At 37.5% G+C, this 25,322-nt stretch overlaps 1 protein-coding gene and 2 long non-coding RNA genes across 10 annotated transcripts in view; 2 read left to right on the top strand and 1 right to left on the bottom strand.

The window, feature by feature from the left end:
- Positions 1 to 649: 649 nt before the first annotated feature.
- LOC121071955 lies at positions 650 to 20,045 on the top strand. The gene is made up of 3 exons (XR_005820877.1): positions 650 to 761; positions 18,343 to 18,708; positions 19,905 to 20,045. It is a non-coding gene; the product is annotated as an uncharacterized LOC121071955 (long non-coding RNA).
- Positions 5,803 to 21,744, bottom strand: LOC121071954. 2 transcript variants are annotated; one of them, XR_005820876.1, is made up of 2 exons: positions 21,630 to 21,744; positions 5,803 to 6,059 (listed from the first exon to the last, which is right to left on the bottom strand). It is a non-coding gene; the product is annotated as an uncharacterized LOC121071954 (long non-coding RNA). The 2 variants fall into 2 exon arrangements; XR_005820875.1 differs by lacking the exon at positions 21,630 to 21,744 and adding an exon at positions 6,662 to 7,136.
- Positions 21,745 to 21,782: 38 nt separating this feature from the next.
- GULP1 (GULP PTB domain containing engulfment adaptor 1) overlaps positions 21,783 to 25,322 on the top strand; it is a 150,545-nt gene continuing 147,005 nt past the window's right edge. For 3 of the 7 annotated variants that reach the window (XM_040560877.1, XM_040560878.1, XM_040560870.1), the window contains exon 1: positions 21,811 to 22,017. The gene's annotated coding sequence lies outside the window, so the exon portion shown is untranslated. Of the gene's footprint in view, positions 22,031 to 25,322 lie in introns of all 7 variants that reach the window. The other 4 variants (XM_040560880.1, XM_040560872.1, XM_040560871.1 and 1 more) reach the window with 3 other exon arrangements.

Genomic DNA, 25,322 nt, shown 5'->3' with positions numbered 1-25,322 from the left:
ACTTTTGTGGTGAGTTTTGCCTAGATAGCATTTAGCCTTTCCTTAAAAATTTAAAGTGTTGGATGTAGTACTGGGGTGGGGGGGGGAATGGGGAGGATGTATTAGTTGATCAGGTGTCCAAAGGCTCCAGAAACCATACCATAAAAGAAAAAGATATATTTTTTTTTAAGCAGACTACTTTTCCTGTATGAAATAAAAAAGTAACAGAGATAATGGTAACCTTCCATCATGAAGTCATGCCCATAAAAGGAGAGACATTGTATATTCTCAAAGGAAGGGGAAAATAATTGAGTATACACCAAAAAAGATAGCAATAGTTGCTGCAAGGCTTAATGTAACTTATGCAGGATAAATTTTATAGTTGCTTATTGTGTGCTGTTAGGTAAATAAGCAGACTGTAAAAGCATTATTTGTCCTGCTTTTAAAGACTAACCTCACCTTTCCTGGGATGATGGGAGACAGTCAGTGACTCAGAACAATTTATATTTCCTTTAGAAGGTACTAAAGATTTCTCTTCAGCTATATATAGTGTTAAAATAAAATAGTCTTATCTGATAAATATTAATTTTTTTGATACTTTACTCATTGAAGGATAGGTTACAATAAAGCAAGATGATTTTTTTAAGCATAAATCTTATCTAATGGCTGCTCAGGGAAAAGAAAAAAAAAATTGAAAAGCTATTGCAGTGCCACATCTCTGATCTTAAATAGGTGATCTTGACTTCCACGGCTACTTGATCAAACCCATTTCTTTGAGAAAGGTATGCTATTCTAGAAACCTTAAGTATTTTTAAGTGTTAAGTGATAATGAAAGGATGTCTATGGAGTATTTTGCCCAGAAACTTTTTATTTGGAGATGTCTGTGTGTATCAGATGAGAAATCAGAGTATTTCTTTTATTCAGCTTCTTGGTTTACTGAAGCTTAAAGAATGTCATGCCTGTTTGTACTTGAGTGATGCATAGAAACTATTTTTGTGTGTAGACAGACTTTAGATGGGCTGCAACAAGCTGTTGGTTATTGTCTGCGAAGTCTAAGCATTCAGTTAAAGATACATTTAGCTGTGCAAAGGAAGTTTTTAGATTGGAAATAAGCAAAATGGATCATTTGGCTCAAATACTATATTAAACAACTCATGCATTAATATCACATCTCTACCTTCAAATATTGATTCTACAGGGAAGTTGACATGTTATGGGAAATATTTTATAAATGCTTCTCAGAGTAAAACAGTGTTCCTTTTCAAGCATTTTTTGTTTGTTTTAATCCTGGGTTTGGGTTACCAAACTGGATCCAGTGAACTGTTTTGTTTGTTTTGCTTCTGACTTTACGGCCTTAATATTGCTCTTTTCAGAAATGCAAAAATTGATATCACATTGAAAGGCTTGGTTAAATACAGCATAAAGGTACTACAACAACATGATAGATTACATATCTTGTTTCAGAAACTAATTAAAAAGTATGTTTTGCTGATGTGATGTATCGTGTGGTAACTAACTCTGAAAACATGCTATCTCTCTGCCTAGCCTCTAGCACCTTGCTAGTTCCCCTGCAGATTGGTGGCATCAGAAGCTTAGGAACTGAGTAGCTGCTATCAGGCATATACTTCTCTTGATTCTATTACCCCATTTTCAGTTTGGTCAAGTCTCACAATATGAATGTAGATTAAGATTTCATAGCTATTTCATTGTCAAATGACACTTCACATATTTGCTTTTCAAAGCTTCTATCAGCAAGAAGATATTACAATGTGCTTGATAACATCTACAGTGCTGACAGTAGCAACAACATTCTCCCTGCTAACCACCTCCAAGAACATGACATCTCCAGCAGTAGTTTCCAGGCTGTTGTGAGGAATGGCATTAGTTTTTTGTGCCCTGCTATATGGGACAGGGGTAAGGCATGGCAGGGAGATGCCCTAATGCAGGTTTGAGGATGAAGGGGAATTTGACTAGTGAGCTGCAGCTCTGAATGTCAGAGAGAATGAAGGCAGCAGAACAAATTATGTGAAGAACTCTTTGTTTAAACTATTTTAAACAGAAAATATTAAGCTTAACTCCTTTTCATTATCTGGCTACCTTACAATGACCTGTGCACAATGACCTGTGCTTGTCAAAAAAGCCAATTACTGTGGAAAAGTATTGCACTTGTGTAATATTTGTAATGCAGCCTTGCAGTAGACTGTTAAAAAAAAAAATAATAATCTGCTTTTATGCAGATAGTTAATATCTTGCATTTACTAGTATATAGGTTTAAAAGCTGTATGGAAGCATAAAAAAATGTTCAAATGCCAAATTTTGGTGACTTTCTTGTTTTGGAAGAAATCTATAGTCTCCCACTGAGATCATGTTGAAAATCTGTAATTTAACCCTGAAAAACAGATGGTAGCATTTTTAAGAAAGGAATTTTTCATTTTCATAGGGACCAAGTCTTTCCTATGTATGTTTTTGTCTATTTAATTTCATGTAACAGCTATGTATTTAAGTGAAAAATAGTGGAGCAGAGGGCATAGTAGTTAGAGCTTTGTGAATTGGATGTACTTTCAGTGTGTGAAAAGCATTTAATTTCACATTGCATTGTGGAAAAACATCGCGCTCTATATTTCTCCTGTTTGCCTTCTTCCCAACAGTGTTCACTTCTATTGAAGCTTGTATTTGTATCTATTAATTGAACTGCATCTAAAGGGTGTATGTGTGGCAGGTCTGAAGAACACCTCTATAAAGAAAGGTTTAAAAAAAGCAAAACTTAACCTGTTGACAAGTTTTTCTAGTCCCTAGATATTTATATTGAGTTTTTGTAGATCACCTTGCTGTCTGACAGCAAGATCTATGGGCCTTTAGGACTAAAGTTTGCAGGTTCGACTTCCTTGAATTTGTATTGCCTGCTTGATTCTCAATGTTACTGATGAATCACTCTTTTAGTATATTTTGAGCAACCAAGAAATTAGCTTAATGCAATTATTTCCTGTAACACATATTGCCCATTATGGGGAGCTTTTAATGTGAAGGAGAAAGTTCACTTTGCTCTGTCATTGTGATATTCTCTGTAGTTTCAGTGGATTGGCATCTCTACTGGGTAGGAGAACAAGTATTTATTGTGAATCTGTCTCTGTATTTTAGGTTTCTCTAGCAAATTTTTTTGATCTCTGGAAAATTTTGGATGGGTACCATATGATATAAACTCATGTAATAATTTGATTTCTGAAATGTGTAAAACACACCATAAAACAACCTCGGTGATACCAAGTTTGTACTTGGTTGCTCTGCAAGTAATCTTTTTTTTTTCTGATTAAAGAATATATGTAGCAAAATGTGACTTTGTGGTTGTCTTCATTTTTCTAAAACAATAGAAACCTGACCTATGACATACTGACTTCTATAGTCGCAAATTGCAGTCACAGCTTGATAAATGAAGCTAAAAATATTAGTTTACAGAATTCATTGTGGGGCTAATGCACTCTAATATTTTACCTTTGGAAGTATTTATTTGGCAAGGAAGAATGGATTTTGCTTTTCTCCCCTGTAAATAAAAATGCCAGTCTCAATTAGGCCTTACCTGCACTTACCTGCATCTTGAATTGATAGTGATATGACAGCAAAATAACTGCAGAATTCTATCTACTGTACACTGCTTATATGATTAGGCTAGAAATAAGTTACCAGTGAACTGTGCTCTATATTTCAAGTTTCTGTATGCAGACATGTCAAAAATCTCTACCAAAAATAAGGCAAACTTCAACAGTGCTTGAGTTTACCAGTGCTGAGGTGATGGGGGTAAAGTTCAGAATAACAAACCTAAAAGTGATGTTTATCAGGTGGATTTTTAAATTAGAAGGGGACAACCTGCAGCTGAAAACTAGCAGGTAGCTAGCCATCAAGTCCAATAAGCTGAGAGCATGATGCCCAGTAAGAAGTGGTACAGTTAATGGCTGCTGTGATGGGGTAAATGAGGATCTTCACTACTTATTACCTGTTAAACTTCTCTGTACTTGGTTCGTTTCCTGACGGGGTCAGGATTTGACCCAGGACAAGACCTAACTGTTCCATAAGAATGTCTACCACTACTTAAGCTTTATACTATTTTGAAAATAGGATTTCTGACAGACAAATGGTTTGCAGTATGAACTAACATGTTTGTAGTTTCAGTCAGATCACACATTTTAGGTTACTTATCTAAAGAATCTGCATCTTTTGACCTCTTCACAATTCTCTTGCCTTCTCTTCTATTGCTTGAACCTTGGGCCAATTCTAACCAAATGTAAAAAGTGAAAATATTTTTTAGCCACTGTAAGCTTCACTAAAACATATATGAGGAGACAAATGGGAGAAACCTCAGGTACAAGAAAAGCTGTGAGTTCAACCACACTGGAAAAAAAAAGGAAATAGCATATGATATCCATATGGTATATCAGGTTTCAAGGCTTACACTGCTTACACAGTACTTAAACTACTTGTAATTTAGACTAAAGCAAAAATGTGAGTGCCTGTTCCTTCAGACATTATCAGACAGCATAGATCAGGCTCCCCTAGCATAAACACTAAATGAGGCACGTGGGCAACGATCAATATTATTCCTTCAGCAAAATATTATGGTTGGAAAAAGAGTTGGCTTGCACAGGGGACACAACTGTGTCCCAATAACAGTTGCATTTTCCTGCAAGTGACTGCTTTCTAGTTTGTCTTCCTATTTTTTTTCCCTGGACTGACAATAATGGTTATCAAGCTCTCTGATAGTCCACAAAGCAAGTTATATGTGCAATATATTCCTCCTACCTTCCTTAAATAGGTTCCTCTTCAAGGAGAAGCTTTTCTTCAGAAAGCACAACACAAATTGGGGGGGAAAAAACAAACAAACGGAAAACAAACAAAAAAAACCACCACCAAACCAACCCTTTCTCTTCCATTTAAAACCAAAACACAACATCCAATGTGTCTTGGGAGGACGTTATGTAACTAAGTCAAAACACACATTGTCTGTATTAGCTGGCATATTTCATTGACTGAAAAGTTTGTGTAAAGTGAATTTAGACATTTCTGACTCCATTTATGATGTAGTTGGCAGTACTATTTTCTTACTGAAATTCTATCATTTCCTTCCACAGAGGAATAATCAAAGACAGGTGTTCTTTGTTTCTTCATATCAAATGTATGGTTTTTTTTAAAGAGACAGACCGGGAAGTGATTACTTCTGTAAGAAAAGCATGTCATGGAAAGGTGCATATTTATCTATATTTTACTTTTTTTCTTTTCCCTCTTGTCTATTCGATACTCATGATCTGTGTGTTTACATGATATCTTGATCTACTCTGAAAAATGTCAGAATTGCTTTCTGGAGCTACGAGACAATGATGGTTTCATCAATCTTTTCAAATTCCCCTAGTGTTTTTCTCCAGGGCTCTTGATCAGTTTTACAGCTGTCAAAAAAACTAACCTGGAGAGGAGTAAGATTTTGTCTTAGGTTTAAAGAAGAAATATCTTGGCACCTCCCCCATTTACTTCACATCCCTATCATTTCAAAAACTGAAGAAGTAATCCCATCTCTACTTTGTTCAAGTTACACAGAACCCATTTCAGAAATCTGAGCAAGGATCATGCCTGTGCCCAGAAGCAACCAGCTGTACTCACTTTGGTTTTGCATTGAAGTGAGTGGAGCTATTCCATCTCTGCTCTGCAGTCACCTTTATATTTCAGTGTTCAGTATAAAAACCTATGCCAAATGATGGAGAAACAAAGGAAAAACAAGCAAACAAAAAACAACAAACAGAATTTGATATACCAGAGAAAGATAAATACATTACAAAGGCATGAACGTTGGCCTTAGAATTTATTAAGAAAATTCAATATATTGCTGTGCACCTTTTCCAGCAACATAGAATCATCCTTCAAATCAGAGCTTGTTTCCTGTTTGTTTTCTTTTCCTCTTGGAACACCATCCAGAGTACAGCAATAGAGCCAATACCTTTTTCTCCACTGTTGGACTTTGGCTTTCCCTTTTCCCACCAGGATTTGGAGGTTTGAAGATGCATCTAATGCTTGCTCCAAAAGGGACAGGTCCATAATATCTAGGGAAAGAGAATTTTATTGGCTCCAGATCTCCTTTGCAACAACAGTATCCAAGTATTACAAGCAACGGTTCGAGATATGAATAACAAATATAATTTAGATTAATGTATGACAGCACAATATGCATCAACAGGTAAGTCTTAATGTGTTTCCTGAATTAGTCAAAACAGTCCACATGCTGAATTACCATATCCAGTCTTTTGTCTAGTGTGTGAGTAGGCAGAACAATATTTTTTTCTCCTCCCCATTAGGAGCTTTCAGTGATGTAGAAATATCACATTATTCAGATTTCAGTTACTTATTGTTGTATTATGCCTGATCAATTCACGGGTTTTATTTTACTATCATCAAATTAGATCTCAGGTGAGACAAATGTAATAGGCATGGGGACTATTTTGTCTTGGTGTCATGTGCCTACTAAGGCTATCCTTCACAGGCTAGTGAGGTTAATTCACAGCAAGGTGCAACAGTAGATTAGTAATTATCTTAAAGGCTTGCTGCCTCTTTGCTGTGAATTTGCAATGAAAATATCCTGCCAGCTTCCAGAGGCAGGTAAACAACCTGTATATAAATTGATCATCAGCTGGGAGATGACACCTACTACGATGAACAGATGAATGAGTTTTATTTCCGTGTATTAATCAGGTTCATGACAGCCATTTTGTATGCAGGATTTTCACTTCTTTGACACCCCTTTGACACTTTGTGTAAACTGCTATCTTCAGTCCTTCTCTTGCCCAGACAGAAAGCAAGTGATGATCCAGAGGAACCATCATTTTTCAGGCTTTCAGTAGACCAACATGATACAGAATATAAACCTTCCCTTGTAAAGTCTCACCAAACAAAGCAGAAAAGCCTCTGAAGTATATCTGTAGTCCAGATCACTGAGCAGATAATCCAATTTGCTTTTTTTTCTGCTTTCTTTTACCACCCCATCATCCTGCTGAACTGCTTCCTGAGAAATCATCTGCACTTGAATGTGCTTAGTTTCTCTGAGGACTTCTTCACACCAGAAGGAGCAAACACTGTTAACAAATGTAATCGACGTGAAAATAAGTTACAAGGGCTTGAAAAGGAGCTCAGATAAGGGGGGGGGGGGGGGGGGTGTCACTATTTTAACTGTAGATAAGATTTCCTGTGTACATGTTGAAAGTGACTTGCAGTAGGACTTGGACTTTTTGGTGTTCACCAGCTTAATAGACAGTTATTGGTATAAGAAAGTTAGAAACGATCACACCAGCTGATTGTCTGCACAGTAAGACTAATGTGGGACTTCTTTGTATTGTAGAAATAGCCTATAATTCCACATTTCAGAAGTATATTCAACAATTTAACTGTATATATCTGAATATGTAATCATTCTCCCTATTTCTTGATCTCTGGGATTTTGCTAATACTGCAACTGGTAGCATAATTTGGGCAGTAGAAAAAAAAATCTATGCAAGACTAGAACACAAGGAGGTAAATCATTCAAATGATATAATATTAAGACATACAATTTCCAACCTGTACAACAATAATCTAAAATTAACACTGTTTATCTCGTAGTTTTCTATTTGCATGCAATTTAGGAAAGGTAACAGGACATACTTCAAGAAATATATAATAGTGAATGCAATTTGTATGTAAATTTACAGCACATGTTTCTGTTTAAGGTAAATGTTGCTTTAATCAGTTCTGCAGTGGTGGAAGTATTATTCAAATTAGTTTTAACGTGGTGCAGGTGGCTTTCCAGGCATAGCCAGTCTATCTTGCAGTCATATAATGAAAAGCAAGGGCCATGACTTCACCTATGCTTTGGACCTTCTGGTGTATTTTAGGTTGTTTTACACTCTGAGGCTATGAAGTAGTAGATTCTAATATTGTTAAATGCACTGACTTTCTTCTGTGTCAAGTTGGACAGAAGAGACTTGTTTCTGTAGGCAATTTTTCTCCAGTTTTTTTTTAAAGACTAGTTCTTACCTAGTTTCCTTCTTGTAATGTAGCAAAAACATAACATATTGTATCTATTTTGATAGTCAGGGCACGCAAATATAATCACGTAAAAAGGAAGGAATGTTTTAAGGTTCATCTTCACTTATAGTGTATGGTATATAGCAAAAAAAAAAAAGTCATATGATTTATATGTAACTTTTAAGGGTTCAGTCCTGCTGCCAAACAAATTAAGGGCCAGAGTTCTTTTGTGCTAATCTTGTAGCATTTGAACTGAATAATGCACAATTGTGAGTGTTAATAGAAAGATTTCTTGTTGTCATTTACAACATAATCACGTAATAGTATGTATTAATTTCTACCTTTTGTAAAAAGGTAAAACTCAATTTTATTCTTTTTTAATGATTAGGAACTTCACTGGACTTTTTATTAGTTCTAATTCTAAAACAAAGTATGTGAACAACTTACATCTGGGCAGTTATACGCTTGCTCAGAGAGCTGACAGATGTTTGTAGCATGCACTTACATATTATGTAGTGCTTTCAACATATTCAGCTGAAAATTCGTAGATCTTTACTCTTCAATGTCCCTTTGTTGTCCTTAGGACACTTCTTGTGGTTGCTACCAACAGCTGAACACAGCCCTGAATGACAGCCTTGTTATTTTAAGTTTGTTGTGGCACACAAATTCAATCATAACAGGAATACATTTCCAGCAAGATTTTTATGTCCCAGTTGGTAACAAACGCTAAGACAATGTGATAAAATACTACTAGTCAATTCACTGTGTTAGCTGTGCTGCTGTCAGATTTGGTCTTAAAGGTCAGCTTCTTATGTATAGCTCTCAATTATCAGTTAACTTTTCTGATTCTTAAAATTAATTAACATTTTACCCAGCAGGTTCAATCAAAAAACCACTGTAAATGACCTGTCAACTTTCAAACTCTTCAGATTTTAAATATAGGAAAGCTTCATTATTTTCTACCACACATCTTTGCTGCTTCTTCCTTTGTTATGAGTTGCTGTATACTATGAATTAAAAAGGAAGAAAACTCTGCCACCTTGCCTTTTCTTTTTTTGAGCAGGAGCAGCCTTGCACAGATTATCAAACGCCTTTGTTATTTGAATGCAAGCCAAGTTATATAGGGGGAAAAAATCATCTACTTTGATAAAGTAACTTAGAGAATTCTTATTCTTTTCTCCATGTACACTCTGTTTCAAGGTGGAATTACACTTTTTTTTCAGACTCTTGTTTCTAACAGAAGCCTAAATATTCTTGTTTTCAGCAGAACATTCCTGCTTCTGCTTATATCAGATCTTCCTTCAACACTGCTGGCTGGAAGACTGGATTTCATATAACAAGCTAGCTTGAAAAGGGCTTATCTATTCTTGGGAATTAAAATGGGCAACTTGGTTGTTTCTACATTTTATTTATTTATTTATGAAATGTTCCTAACCAAGGACATTAAAGTACCTCTACTTTAAACTGCTGACTTGCAACTGTGGTTGTCTTTCCTTTGGAATTTTTCCTTTTTTCTAACAAAAATATTTCTGCAGCAAAGTAAATCTACTCTTTCTGAAAACAGCTGTTTTAACTTGTGATTCTGTGTATTTCATGTCTGTTTTACTATACTTCAGTTAAATGTTTAAAGTTTCTTTTGGAAATGAACACCTGGACCTAAGCACTATTTCTGACTGCCATTGATGCTAACTTTCTACAGACTTGAGTCTTTAAAGCCACACTTCCTCATGTTCCCTTTTTCCCTATTATTATTTTTATAATGCTTTTTTTTTTGCCATATGAGAAAAATAAACAGGCAACAGAATCTCTCTGTTCTGCTGCTCATATGCTGAACACATACAGTCTTTATGCATTATGACTGGGACATAAAATCCAGCTGGTGTTGATTTCAATAAGGAGACATTAATCAAACTTCCTTCATTTTTAATAAAATTGCAAAAGACTGTTCCCAACTGCATTGACACTGAAGATGTCTCCAAAACAATGAAACTGTAATAAGATGGCAAAAAAAAAAATAGCTCTGTCTTTATGAATGCATTTTTAAAATGTATAAGCTTTTAACAATTGAACGTTCCTTGGCACAATGTAGCATAGCAAGATTCAAGAGGAAGGGACATGCAGTGATGTAACATGCTGATAACAGCTCTGATATAAAAGTCCATAGTGATCTAAATAAGCCTTAGCTTCGCATACATTAGCATCACTTTTTCTTGTGAAAACCATGTTAACCTACGAAGTTTGTTTTCTGTAGCTCTCTTATTTTGTAAGGTCACAATTTAAAAAACTTAAACTAGATTAAAATGGGGATGGTGGAGGACTTCAGGAAACAGTCATGCAATAGCAGGGTACAGGCTAAGTGACATTTTGCATTTTTTCAGTATCTGAGTCTGAAACCTAGCTTATAATAACAACGGTAAAGAATTGTTTGGATGTGGCATAAAAAGCAAGATCAGTACAAGGACCACTATCAAGAACTGGCATGTCATTAGGCTGTGATAGGTTAATCTTCTTATCTCATAGTTTTTTAATAATATGGATTAATGATCCTCAGGGAGGGAAACATCAATTCATTTTGCTGCTGAACTTAAGATGTTTGCTCTAGTAAGTTCTGTCTGTAAACAGTTGATGCATAACCCATCAGTAAATTATACCCCACAGCTTGAAATTTCAGTTAGTTTCATTGTCTCCTCCCTTCTTTGGATCACTTGCTACTGCAGTTTTCATTTCCTCTTTCTTTTCCTATCTTTTTCTTTTTCTCCCCAGAGTCCTCTTTACTATATTCTCCAATTTTTCCTATATATTTTCATAAGAATTGCTTTCTGTATATCCTTAACTTAGGGGTACATGGAGTAACTGGACTCCATTTATCTTTCTTGCCTCTTCTTCACTGTCTCTCCCAATTGTTGTTTGCTGTCCTAGTTGTCCCAATCAATTATTTTTAAAATCCTGCCTTCAAACAGCTGAGAAAGCCAAAATGAAAAAAGAAGGCCTATATTTCTAGGTTTCTCTTCAACACAGATATTTGTAAATAAACTTACAAAGAGGCCTCACAAACAGCTCAGCTAGCATAATTAAAAGCGAGGAAAGAAGTATCTAAGGGTGAAGAAGGAAAGTTATCCTTTAAAATGTTTTTGCAGTCAGAAATTACCCAAGGAATTGCGTCATTTTCTTTGACCTTTTGTGCATTATTTAAATTGCAGCCAAGGAACTTTTATTGGGGGAGTTTCACTTTGTTTAATTTTCTTTCAGTTCTAACAATATATTAAAAATATATCCATGTGGTATCCATTTGGGGCATTATTTACTACATCTAAACCCAAGTGTGCAATACTTCTAGCTAATGAGCAGTATAGATTAAGGGCAGATGTTTGCTGTAACCATCAAGTTGGCTTTCATCTCATAACAGCATGCTTAATCTGTGCTGTATGTTTACTTCTTGGTATGTTGGTTGTCAAGTAGTTGTAGTACTTCCATGTTGTTTTTGTGTGTGTTTTTGCTTTTTATTATTTTTTAAAGCCTCCATCTTGTACCCTTCAGACTTGTAGAAAATGGGAACTGGTAGTGTTTATCAGTGCCTCATGCCAAGCAGAGAACAAAAGGATGCCCGATTATCCAGAGGGTACTTGAGGGTGTGAATCAACAGGAAATTTTGAACAAAGCCAATACTTTGAACAAAACCAGAATACTTTCTAAACTGAGGAAGTGGGATGACAAGTTAAACTTTAGAGACATTTGAGCTCTTCTATTGCATGGTTGTAGAGTAAAAGTTCCAACCTCTCTCTACCTTTTTATCTCAGGTATGACTTTAGGCATGTGCTGGATGGTTTCTTGTTTTTTTTTTTTTACTATAAAGTGACAAGTGGATGTATGAATCTCTACTTGGAACAAGTAGGTACTTAGTGCAGCTGGCTTTATTATTTATCTAACCATGTGTGAGACAATTTGGTGCTATGATCTTCTCCCAGGGATCATTTCTGTGCAATGATGGATGCTTCCAGTGCTGTTTTTCTTGTGCTTTCTGAATAGGTGATATTCAAATTTGAGGGAATATTTATTTGAAGGTCACTTTTGCTTACTTTGTTCCATGTTGGGTTGTGCAAACACAAGATGGAATAGGAGGGGGGCCCAAACAAAAGGTGGAAGAAAGGGCTAACGAAAGAAGGGTTAATATTAAATGACATCTACTAGAAGAACAGGGAATAAAATAAAGAAACAATTTGTGATAATACAAATAAGGGGACAGCAACAAACTGAAGGAAAAATACAGAATTGACATTTCTGATACAATATAACAATAAAATTATTTTTATAGGAACACAATGAAAGAACATAGAAAAATAAATGACAGAATGATTCAGAATTATATGAAGTTGGAGACAGCAGAAAATGATTAGAAAAAATATTCTAGGAACAAATACTAAGAAAATACACTTGTAGGGTAGTTACTTTTAATCTATTGATGTTGGTAAATGAAGGTATTGCCCTTGCTTCATTAAGCTATAGAAGAGAGATTGCAGTGGGATGATTAGGAGGCTTTTCCAGGGGCATTATTTGGTTTGAGTTGCTAATATGCTGATGTAAAATCATGTGCCATATTGGAAAGTTACTTTTTCCTGAATATGAAAAGCTTTGCCATTCTAAATGTCAAACGTTGAAAGGTTCTGAAGGGATGTCATTCTTCAAGGTGAGCTAAGGAACTTACAACATAACAGGAAAAAATTGTATGTTTAGGAAGATTAGCTAAGGTTCTTCATGTTCTTCTAGCCATGAAACGAAAAAATTACTTTTGGAAGAATGTTTTTTCAATAGGGAAGATCATGGCTGGGTTATCATGACATGAGAAGTTTCTGGTTCATGCAAGGTGCAGCAACAGCAACATGTAAGTTAATTTGTAGACTGCTGGAAATATGAGAGAACATATTTGCTCACAACTTTGTATGGTAGCAAGACTGGCTTCAGAGCTGATGCAAATGCATAGAGTAAAGATGAAAACTACAAAAGACTCAGCAATAAATAAAAAATATTCTTTATTCCTGTGCTCCCATGTTACATTTAATTTAATTGGTAGGGATGCCAAAGGCTGTCCCTCCTGTTAACAAAATCTGAACAATCAGTATGGGGAGGAAGGAAGAGACTCAGCTAAAGCCATATAATTGCTATATTGCATACAAAAATTAGGGAAGAAATACGCAGCAGTGAGTGTAAAGTAGAGACTGAGACAGCTCTACTCTGGAAAGAATGAAAAATCAATAGAAGGAAATACAACCACGGAAAAGACAAGAATAAGAAGTAAAGAAAACAATTTGGTATTTTTTTGTGAAATGGGAAAACAATGCTAAAATAGGAAAAAAAAATTAGAAAAAATATTTAAAATGCCACATTTCTGACATCTGTGTATGTATTTCATGTATCATCTCTATAAAAACTTCAAGCTCATTTTGAGATTCCTAAGGAATATGCACAATGTATATTCATCTAAAATATATTTATAGAGTATTGTCACTATCCTAACTCTGGGATAGTTGTAGTTTTCTCCTTTTCTAATTTTGAATGTGATCCTGATTGCTAGGTGGGGAATAAAGGAAGGGAAATGGTGCTGAATTGTTTGTTTTGTTTCTGCAGCTAAAGCATGCCTTAGAAATTTCAAGTGACAGCTAGGAAATGAGATTGGTAGCAGATGTGTATTCTATTGTTCTTATGTTTTCTTTAGTAACTTTTTTTTCCGGATTCTTTTAATTGAGACTTCTGAGATTTTTGGTTTGGCAGAACAAATTGGATTTCCTGTTTCTTATTGATTGGCAAGGATGGAATGGGCTACCCAGAGGTAGGTATCCCAATAAGCAACATACACCAGAGATTCATTCCACCCACGTGTGGCAATCTTAGTAAAGAGTACGTGTATGTTACTCAGCTGTAAGAATCATTTTGTGAGTTGATACTAGAAGGTGTTAGGAGGCAAAAAAGGCAATTTACTTGTTAGGAATTAACTAGCAAGAAAAAGGTGGTTGGAGAAATAACTTATTACAGAAAACTATTGACTGATAAGTCGTTATTAATGTCATTACTAAAATCAAAGTTAATCAAAAGCAAATTTTTCCCCTTTTCTCACACAAAGTGAGGCTACAAGACACCCAGAACGAGTTATCTGTCAGCTTCGGTATAGTTATGTCTTCTTTGGTACAGCTATACTATACTGCTGTTTTGACTAGCAAAGTGCTTCATTAGCATAGTTTTGTGAATTGTATGCTCCTTATTCAAAGGATAATCACCCATCACTTTTTTGAGTAATATAACAACAACATCTGCCATCATGAATCAGAACAATTATTACTTTCAAAGGAATGCTTAGGCTTCATTTTGAAATGTGCTTAATGTTAAATAGTCCCTAGGGGGGTGTAGGAGTTGTCGATAAAGTCAGGGTTCATCTTGAACAAGATTTTATCACAATATTAAAATGTTGCTTCATCAATAGCAATTTTTGGACTTTCAGGGAAAGTATTGCACTCCATGTAATTACATGTAAATTTAAAATGCACTCTGTTGCATCTTTTCAAAGTTCAGTTAGGCCTTTTGCCCTACCAGTTTCACGTTAGTTTTAAGGAACAGCTGTTTTGAGACATGGTCAGATGTACGGTCCAAATTTTGGGACATGTTTATTCCTTTAATTTTTCATCCTTTGTTTTCACAAAAGGGATCTGTAGAACATCATTATGAACAGAATTCTAACTGCAGTTTCCATTAGGAAAAGCTGGTTTTTACCTCACCACTTGTGGAAGATGGACAGCTCTGACCAAGGGACTATAACAGTCACTAACATCAGAAGACCATGAACTAATTTTTGAGACTGTCAAGTATGAGACAGATAATATATTTAGTTAGGAGAGTTCAAAATGGTATCAGTCATAGGCCTTAGGGGATATCAGTCATCAGGCATGTTTTAATGTTCTTCAGATTTCATAGATTCCTTGCACCCACTGCTTTATTTTTATAATGTACTGCTACTTTTCAGATGAGTTGAATTTCCCCTGCAATATCCAAGTACATTTACAAGCTGTCTACAGCCTGAGTAGTTTCTCATCTAAAAGCACGAACCCAGTAATAATTATGTGAGATATCTACTAACAAAATGGAAAAAGGAAGAAAAAAAGTTTGAGAAGCTTGGTAGGGAATAACAGACGAGTCTCATTCTGGTAGCCATGGAAATGTGCGACCCTGTGTCCAATGAAAACACTTAGACTTATGAATAAGTTCATAAATCACAAGTATCAATTGTCAACTAAGAAGTAATTTTATATTCACTTCTCACTCCTGTAATTCAAGAATAGTACCTAAGAAGATTAGAGGAAAACTTCAAAGTTAATTCAAATATCTAGATAAGTCTGTCCAAACTCTCTATTTGCAGATGCTGGCTCAAGGGTGCATTTTCAATTACAAGGTGATGTTCTGTTCTCCTTGCTTGAAGGTGCCAGTTTATGCCAGCTCTTGAGAAGTGTGCACCAGAACACACCAATACCATGTTTTAAAGTGATGTTTACTCCTATTGTTTTATCTAAGAAGGTAGTTTGTCTGGCACTTACTAAGGATTCTTATAGTTTCAGATGGAACATCCACTGGAAGAGATTAATGGAACTTACTGCTTTCCACATGTGTATTCCAGGACAGAGGGTGCATATAAAAATATTTAATGTTGAAGTTCTAGAAAGAAACGCATAGTTCTGTCTCTGAAAATTGAATAAGCAAGATATGTTTCATGATTTTGGTAGGACTAAAGGCTCATGATGGAGACAAGTAGTTTTAAAAATGATTGCACAGCTGACTAAAATGGATGACAGCTCATTTCTGCAGAACACATAATTCTTCCAGTATTTGGTCTTTGTTTTGATGTTAACCCTGTGCTGCGCTCAGCATTCATATCTTTCTACCAGAATTATCAAATGTCTTATTTTTGAGCTTTACATTATACGTACAAAATAATTTAAAAAAATGTTAAAACATGAACATTAAATGCATCCTTTGTCATCAAGATTGTGGTTTACATCTCTAGGACAATATATCTAATATATATCTAATATGAATAAGTAAAATTCATCCTTAACTGCGAATGCATCTACATCTAATCCTCTGCATGTTGCATTAAGTGGAATGAAATATTACATGTGGAAAAGAAGGAAATGAAAATAGAGAAAAGTAAGGGTTATGAAACATGCATTTAAAATATTGAATTTGCCTTGATTTGAAAGTCTCAAGTAAATTTTTGGCTTTTGTTATGCCTTACCTGAACTATTTTACTTAATAACTTTGAAGATTTTAGTTTCTAGTTTATATATAGTTGATAGATACTATATTGTTTATGTCAAGGACTAGAGATTCTTTCAGAATTCCATCTCCTTTGTAACATTTTATTTAAGAGAAGCCCTAAAAGCAAGGGGTTTAACAGATAAATTTATTTTTAGAGGTTTTATTTTTGTATAAATATTTTATTAATATATTATGATACTGCTCTCCAAAATCCCTGGGAAAATTCTTTGTGCGTTCAAATAAAAGCTGATGTGAAATTTCACTTGGATTTAGGCATAATTGAGGACATTTTTATTGCATCTTTTCAGATACTAAACAGTTTTGAAAACTGATGTCCACGTGTAGTATAGATGATAGAGTAATGATTTCTTTTATTCTCCCTGTCTTAAAGAAGCATAATTAGGTTTTAGGCTGCCTTATGGTTCTAGAACATTCTCACAGAATAAGTAACAGACTATTTCAAATACTTTCTTAAATAAATGTTCTACTACACTTCAAAGAATAACTTGCTCAGGAAAAAAAGTGGTATTAAGTATTTTACACTCCTGTTCTTCACAAAGAATACCTTATTTTCATATTAGCCTTTTATTTTTAATGAAGAGTCTCCATTGTGTATTCATTCCACAGTTTTGAGAAAAGGAAATGCCTCTAGTCTGTTCTTTTTCTCTCCTGGCTTTGTAGTTCCAATAAGTAGTCTGTGAGAAGTTCTGCATGAGAAACTGCTTTTCCATTTTGCAAGTATTTTGTAGTGGTGGCTACACGACCTTAATGTTACACACTTCCACAAAACTTCAGGGATACAGAAACTGAACCCTTTGGGGTGGAAATTCTACGAGGGGTGGCATAGAAAACCTTCCTCTTCAGATAGATTGTTAGTTGATATTGGTCTCATGCTCAGGTTTACAATGATCAACAGTAAATCAGTCACTACTGATGGACTACAAGGACTCCATTCAGATGCAAGCTTTAAACAACTCAACTTTTTAAGACACCTGGAAAAAACTGAGGAGGTTATAACACCTGGAAAATTTAATAGTTCTTTCTGAGCATATTTTTTCCCGATGATGAGGAAAAAATCATATACACAAACAAATTCATATACACGAGTGTTTTTTCTTATGTTATATATATTCAGCACGAATCCTTTTATAAATGGATTGAGAGGAATGCAAGAAATCTTGTAATTTTGAGTCAATAACCCTTCACATCTTTGAAGTATGACTGTGTTCCCAGTTAATCAAGCTAGACAAAATGGCTGTGTTTCATGTTCTTCCATCTCTCCCAAATAACTCCATATCAGATCTTCCAATATATATGAGCCTCTGTCATAGGCTCTCAGTAAATCCTATCTCAAGAGTTTCTGGTCAACTGTCAAACAAAAGTGAAAATTAAGGTAATGTGTTGCTATGTAACTGCTGTCAAGAGGCCAACATCTGCTCGGATGAGCTGAGGAACAGCTACCTGGTTATCCAGTTGATTAAGTTTATAGAAGATAAGGCAACTAGTTGTCTGGGTATTCAGCCCTCTTTGGCTTTGCTGTCTCTGATGCGATACACAAACCGACACTGCTTATGATGTCTTTCCCTTGATTGATATGCACACCTTTTTTTTCCTCCTCCTAATGCCATTCAGATCAATGTTGGGATGTGATTTTTGTTTACAGTGTAAATATTGCCAGTTTTCTGGTAAAGCAAGGAAAACTTAAATTGAGGGTATAAATTATACTTCCATGACACCATTAAAAAGGCCCACAGGTTAAATAAGAAATCAAGGACGGAAATTTCTCTGGCAATTTTTCTTCATAAGAAAGATTGAATGGAGGTACTTTGCTGTCTTATTTATTGAACATTACTGCAGGGTAATGCTTATTTAGGTTTTGGTCTTTGTGAGGGGTGAGACAGTGCTCAGTAGGGAGGTGAAACTTTTCAGGTTGTGCAATTGGTGTAATCCTTTAATCTTTGTTCCTTCTAGTAACTCTTTTCTGTTAAATCAATCCAAGTGATTAATATTTACTCTCTGATCTTGGTGCAGGTACAGATGTAGATGAATGTGGATTCCATTGCTTTTGCACATCGTGTATTTTCTCCACTCAGTCATCACTATCTCTTTAAATGACTGATGCTTACAACCTCATGGGAACAATAAAACATCCTTTCATATAAGGAGACAATTTTTATGTGTATATGAATGCGATTTTGTTCTCCCTTGAGGATATTCTTTTCATTTATTCTGTGCCTGTTCTTTGCTCAAATTCTCTGCAACACTCTAGAACGACAGCCCCACGAAGGACCTGACTTGGTCCACTTCAGGTTCTGGGGACCTAGACTACAGAGGAAGTCACTGTTTTATTCTTTTTCCTCCTAGACTTGAACATGGATTATGCCACTTAAAAAATAGGTAAAGAGGTACTATTTCTACGATTCCTATGTTTTTGCTCTACTTTTCCTCTCACTGTTCTTATTTATTCACATAGGTTGCCATTGTTGATGGGGAAAAATGACAGGAGAAGGAAAAAAAAAAAAACATTTTTCTCTATTCTCCTCAGGGAATATTCACTGAATTTAAGTTGAAAATAGGTTTGCTCTACATTTCTTCTGTTTAAATATTGCAAGTCAACCTACATCAAAAATAACACATTAAGCAATACAAAGCTTCTCACTTACTGTTTTTGTGTTTATAAAATGTCTCAGTTTTTAAGAAACTAATGTGCATGCAGAAAGAATTTTTAAATACATCCTTTCCTGAGGAAACACATTCTACACATACAAATATTTTTATAGCGTTCTAAATGGTATAACTTGAAGTTGGACAAAATCTACCCTGACTTCACACCAGAAAAATCTGGAAAACAAAACCAAAAACAAGCCCCCCCACACACACTCTATCATATTATATTTTTAATTTTCTCTGATGAAGAATCTGTCCTTCAGAAAGTACCCTCAACTGCACATTTTCCTTGCTTTTTGGATCGTTTTCAGAGAACTGAAAATAATGTACTTCTGTAGCCAAAACGTTTTCTGTTTTTCTATTGGGTTCTGCTTTGCTATTGTGAGTGAGCTACTGACCTTAATTAGAGTTTTACTAACATTCTCCTGAAGCTTAGTTTTGCAAAGTGTAAAACCTGTAAGGGAGGCTATGACTTCACAAATATATATATTTTCAATAGGTAGATCAAAACTTTGAGATTTCATCTAGTAACCTAACTGCAGCTGAGCTTCTCTGATCAAAATAAAAACAGTACATATACCTAAGAGGTTTGAGTGCTTGTTTGCTACATCCAAAAAAAATTAAGGCTTGGATATATGTTTTGAAAAGCCAAATATAAAAAGATGCTTCCTGACACTGAAACGAACTGTAGTTTTGTCTAAGAAATCAATACACAAACTGCCTTTTTCCTCAAAAATGGTCACACCTATAAGAAGCACAGGTGATGAGTCTACATGCTGCACACAATTAACAAATCAACCTTGAAATGGGCTAGATTACTCTGCTTTTATTACTCTTAAGCATGGTTCTGGGTAGAAATTTACCTTTATTTTTTTCTTCCATGCTTGCGTAGATTTCATAGATTCTCTCCTTATCCTTTCTCTCAGTTTTCTACAGGCAAGTGGATAAGGAGACGCATGCAATGCTGCTGTCAGTTTCCACAAGATGCTGATGAAGGGTGTATGGGCATAGATGTCAACAACAATAACAAAGTATTTTGGAAGTGTGTACCGACCACTCAAGGATCAGCTGTGAATGAAATAAAAGCATTTTTCTCAAATTCATTAGGTATTCAACTGTCTTAATATTTCACTACAGACAGGTTTATTATTATTTTTCAAAATAATGTTTAATATTTTCTGGATGCTGAAAACTATTCCTGGCTATGTTGTTATTCAGGATATAATTCACAGACAAATTTCCTCAAAAGGTTTTCCACTTTCTATCCTTCACAGGAAGGATAAATTTGTCTATTTATCTTTTGGAATTTAGCAGGTATGATTCTCCAACAGCTCAATCTTTTTTTTACACCACAATCCTTTGCAACAGCTTCCTAGCTTCCTAGTTTATTGGTAAAGTTTACAAACAACTCTGAAACCATATAAGATGTTAGGGTTTGTGTCTTTTCTGTGAGAGAATTGAACTGATGGAAAATTTCAGAAGCCTTCTACTAACCTCTAGAGCAGACATAATTTGTCTCATTTCCATGTATACATTTTGGAGATTCTTTATTGAGGTTAGGAGTGAATGGAAAAGGCAGCCAGACTACTTAACTTTTTATATAATTCACATCTATGCTTGTAATTATCTAGGAGTTACTGATCTAAAAAGCTGCCTGGTGTTGATTTTTACCCTTCATGTTTATTCCATCGTGATCGTTCCACTCTTAACTGTAAATTGCCACCCTGAACTGTTTTCCATCTATAAAGAAAACAAAACACCCACTACACATGAAACACCTTTCCTTTGATTTCAGTGGCATGTTTTGTTCTGCTAAATAGCTATTCTTGAGGTTTGTCTGTTGATCAATGAAAAATGAAAGGCAACTTGCACAGCAGTGCTGTGCTGTGAAAAAAATCAGCCAGGGGAATGATGGATGAATTCCCTGCCTTTCCAAAGACACTTCCTATCCTGTCACTGGAGGTATCATGGCAGAAGGCCATGGGGAATAGAGGAGAGAGGGCAAACTTGAATTCCTTTTCTTCTTATTAGAAATATGGTGTGTCCTAAGTAGCATCTCCCATAACTTGCAAAATATATTGGTGCAATGTTCTGGTGTTTCCAAAAGCACATTTTGACAGGGATTATGTGCAGGGACTGCATCGTTCAAAGGCTATGGATCTAAACACTACTGAGAGACTTACTCTTCATCACAGACTTATCCAAGATGTGTAGGAGTGTCTCCCTTAACTCCCTTTCCCAAACTCTGTCTTTCCTTGAGGCGTTTTGAGCCACTAACTTGCAGTCTTGTTCCTCAGCTAACACACGCTCCTTCCGATTGTTTTCCTCCTGTGTCCTCACCACTTTATCGAGGAAAGCACGCAGAGCATGAGTAAAACAAGCCGCGGGGGCTGACAGGGCGCGAGCAGCCCGCGCTCTGACCCTCTCCTCAGGAGCCGGGCCCCCTGCCCGAAGGTCGGCTGGGCGCTACCCGTCCCTGGGCGCATCCCCTCAGCCCCGGGGCGGTGGCGGCGACGGCTCTCCCCTGCCCTCAGATGCCCTGTTGTGACGCTTTCCAGCCGGGGATGGCGTCACCGAGGCTGCTGGGCGACCTCAGAGCCGCGCCTTTTGCCACAGCTGCCCGTGGACACAGCGGGCTGCGGCCACCTCACCTCAGAGCCAACCGCATCAACGGCTCCAACCAAGGGCTGCTCCGCGCGCACCGGTAGCGGCGCCCCCTGCCGAGCGCCAAGGGGCGCCTACTCCTCCTCCTCCTCCTCCGCCTCCTCCTCCTCCTCCCGGCCGGAGGCAGGGGGAGCCCGGGAGCAGCCGGCCCGGCAGGCAGGCGGGGTCCCCCGGCCGTCCGCCCGCGCTGACGTCAGGAAACTTTTCTCGGCGGCTCCGAGGCGGGAGCGGAGTGGGGAGGCGGCCGCCATCACCCGCAGGTAGGGTCCCGGGGGGCGGCTCGGGGTGCGCTGTGAGGGCAGCGGGGAAGGGCAGCGGGGAAGGGCAGCGCCTGTTGGTCTCCTGTTGATCGCCGCTCCCAACTCGGCCGACGAGGTGGGTCCCCGGGGTAGGTGTGGCGGCGTGAGGAGCCGGGTTGTGGGGAGAACTGGGGGTCGCGCTGCCCCAGGAAACTTCCCACAGCTCGCCGGGCTTCGCTCTTTAACTTCCACACCGCGACGAGCTGCTGAGGGATCCCGGCTCTCCGGGAGCTGCCCGGTGGGTGCTGAGTCCCAGTCCCAGCCCCAGCCCCAGCGGGTCTGGAAGTTTGGGCGTGCTGCTGGCTTACAAGTTACTCGGGGTGTCTGCATAGGGAAGTGACCAAAAACATGCTCCAGACCTCCCCGACTGGGAGGCAAGGCACGTACAGAGGTGATTCGCAAGGTTCTTGGCTTGCGTGTAGAGAGAGGCAAAATGTTTTAACAAAATATGTTTGGTCTACTCAGTATAAATATAAACAGACATCCTTTTTTGCTTCTTATGTGCGTAGCTGTGCACCCACGACTTAGAAATACTTGTGTCTTTTCTATAGTTTTCTTCCCCTATGTATTAGACTAAATTCCAACTTCGGTAGTGCTGTTCTGCTGTTGTACTGATGTACCGTTCCTCAGAGCTTCAACCCTCCACTTCCGATGATGGTAATCAAAATAAGACAATTCCTACAAGGAGGGAAAAAACCTTTCTGAAGGTTAAACTTCTATTTTGTGGCCATTTGAACAAGAACAGAAAAGCTTGCCTTTAATTATTGAACGGCTTAGTCAATTGTTATGTCAGGGACAGCCCCTGATGTTTGGAGGTTATCCACATGCACACAGGGAAAGGAACAACAAAATAGTGGGGAAAATGGTGAGAGTAAGTATGTGGTTATTTGCCGGATGGTTTGGGGTATGTGTTTTATTTTTAGGTGCGCGGCTGTGTAAGTGATTATAGTGATTATATAGACTTGAACGTTTATATTTATGTGAAAAGGTTGAATAAAGGTTGTGATTCACAGATTAAAAGCCCAGGAATTACAGTGCAGTATTGAGGGATGCAAGGGAACAGTCAGGTCTGTGCCTTTAACGGAGCTCCTGAGACAGGGACATCAGTGAAAAGAGACTGGAAATCAGCAGGAGCAAGGATCGCCTTAGCAGTAAGGATGACAGTCTTAAGCGTGACCTGGGTAGTGTTGGGCGTGTCTTGGGAGTGATGGGTACAGGAAAGAAAATGATTATGATGCCAAAAAAAAAAAAAAAGAGAAAAAATCTCAACTGCAACAGTGAACCACTACTGCAGGATCCTGTGTAATGCATTTTAAACCTCATGGGGAAATGCCAAACTGGTACTGGATGACCAAAGCTGAGGAAGGTGTAGTTAGAGCAGCGGATGAGACTGTTATGTAAACTAATGGTTGGCACTGCCTTGTTGGGCTTTGGTAGCAACCCTGTAATCTTTTTGAGGCTTGAATAGACATTCAAGAGTCATTTCAGAGTTCAAAGACTGTATCTACTGCTCTGCAAAATGCTCACCTGGTGGGACCTTTCAGAATGTCCTTTAGGAGCTCATTAAAGTAACGCATTCATCCTTTGCCTTTAGACAGTGTTGCAGAACCGAGATGTAACAGCAGCATGTGAGTGGGTGTTTACCCAACATTTGTAAATATTGTTGGATGCTCTGAAACTCCAAATCAAAAGACTTACACAAAGAACTGGAGAGGTCAAATACAATAAACTGGCGTTTATGTTACGGTTATCGAATTAGTTTTTCTTGTGAGATAATCCCTCAAGAGCATATTGCTTGAACTTGTCATAAGAAAGTAATTAAAGCTACTGTGTGAAATAATTAAAGGGCAACTTTAGCTTCAATGGGGAACTACTGTGTCTTGAAGAAGAACAAAAAAGGAACTCCCTTATCCTTGAATTGTTGATGTATTTGACATGAATTGCTTAGGATGCTAATTCCCTCGGTTTTGGAGGGTCCGTAGTGTGCCAAGAGCCCACCCAGTGCAGCAGGTTTCCTTTGCAGCATCTGGTGGCTGGGAACCATCAGTTGTCGTTGGGGGTGAAATGAGTGGCTGAGGCTGTATAGCGATTTAATCAGCTCGTGAGACAAAAAGTCCTGGATTAATCGGTTAGTAGAGCTGTTGCATAAGAATACACTAATTGAGCACAAATAAACGTTTTCCCCATCCCCTTTTTTGCATTACTGCAATCTGATTTTTGGAAGCCGTAGGCACCTTTAGAGGACCAGCTCTTGTCCCTGGTGAGAGTGAACAACACTGCCACTGTTACAACACACAGTGCTTCTGCATAGCTACCCAAGTGTTCTCTTCAGGTCTCTTGCCCTCAATACACAGCTTTTCATTTAGAGATATTTGTTCAAGTCCTTGTTCCCAATGGAAGTCAGCCCCATCTTAGTACCTCCTGAATCCCTGATTTTTCCATGCAGTTAGTCTCACTAGTCCTCCGTCAGTGCTTCGCTGAAGATGCCCCATGACTTAAATGCCACATCAAATTGTTTCTAGTCTTAGATATTCAGGCATAGACCCTGTCTGTGCCACTTCACTTGCATTGTTGAGGGCCCATGCAGGTTTTTACCTTTCCATGGGCACTGAAAGAACTCCAGTGTTGGTCAGACATAGATTCTCAGCCTTAAAAGCCTCACTTTCTACCTAGGGTTTAGCTCCACCCAATCTAATAAGCACAAGGTCATCTGAAATGCTGCATCTTGCCAGGTAATTTCAAAACTTGTTTGTTATGCTGAACTGAACATCAAGAGAAGGAGGTGATGTTACTAGGTAGATGTTATCCAGGATTTCAACAGAGAGTGTATCCAGCTGGAAACTCGTCTTGAATTCCCAGGGAAGAGTTTACACTTTAATTCCTCCTCCCCTCTGCTGGTTTAAGCAGATGTTCTAATCACCAAGCTATGAGGATACTCTGATAACCGTCGTTTCCTCAGGTTGAAATGGCTTGCTGTTTTTTGGGGGCTATAATTGTGTATTAGGCAAAGAACAACTGTACAATTTTGTAGCTTAATGATACAGACACTGCTGTAGAAGAAACATGATGTGAGTTTGTAACAACTGTATATATAGTGAGCTTTCACTGGGGCAAGAAACAGAGCTCAGGCTTCCCAACACCTGAAGTTTTATGCAGACTACTTTATAATGTGGCAAAGAAGTACCAGAAAAGCCCTGAGAGTAAGATACTGCATTTCATCTGTAAAGCAAAGATTACTTCTATTTTTAGAAACGTGTGACTTTTAAGGCAAATATTTTGACATTCAGAAGTGTCTGATGGCTGTTTCTAGCATGCTGTACTGCTTTAGTGGGGCAGGGCGAGCAGGTATTCCTGTGTCTGGCAATAGCTGTGGATAGAGGA

The sequence above is a fragment of the Cygnus olor genome, chromosome 6 (genome assembly GCF_009769625.2).
Source record: "Cygnus olor isolate bCygOlo1 chromosome 6, bCygOlo1.pri.v2, whole genome shotgun sequence".
Classification (NCBI taxonomy): domain Eukaryota; kingdom Metazoa; phylum Chordata; class Aves; order Anseriformes; family Anatidae; genus Cygnus; species Cygnus olor.
The sequence above is the reverse complement of the archived record's forward strand: the minus strand, read 5'-3'. Positions and strand labels throughout refer to the sequence as shown.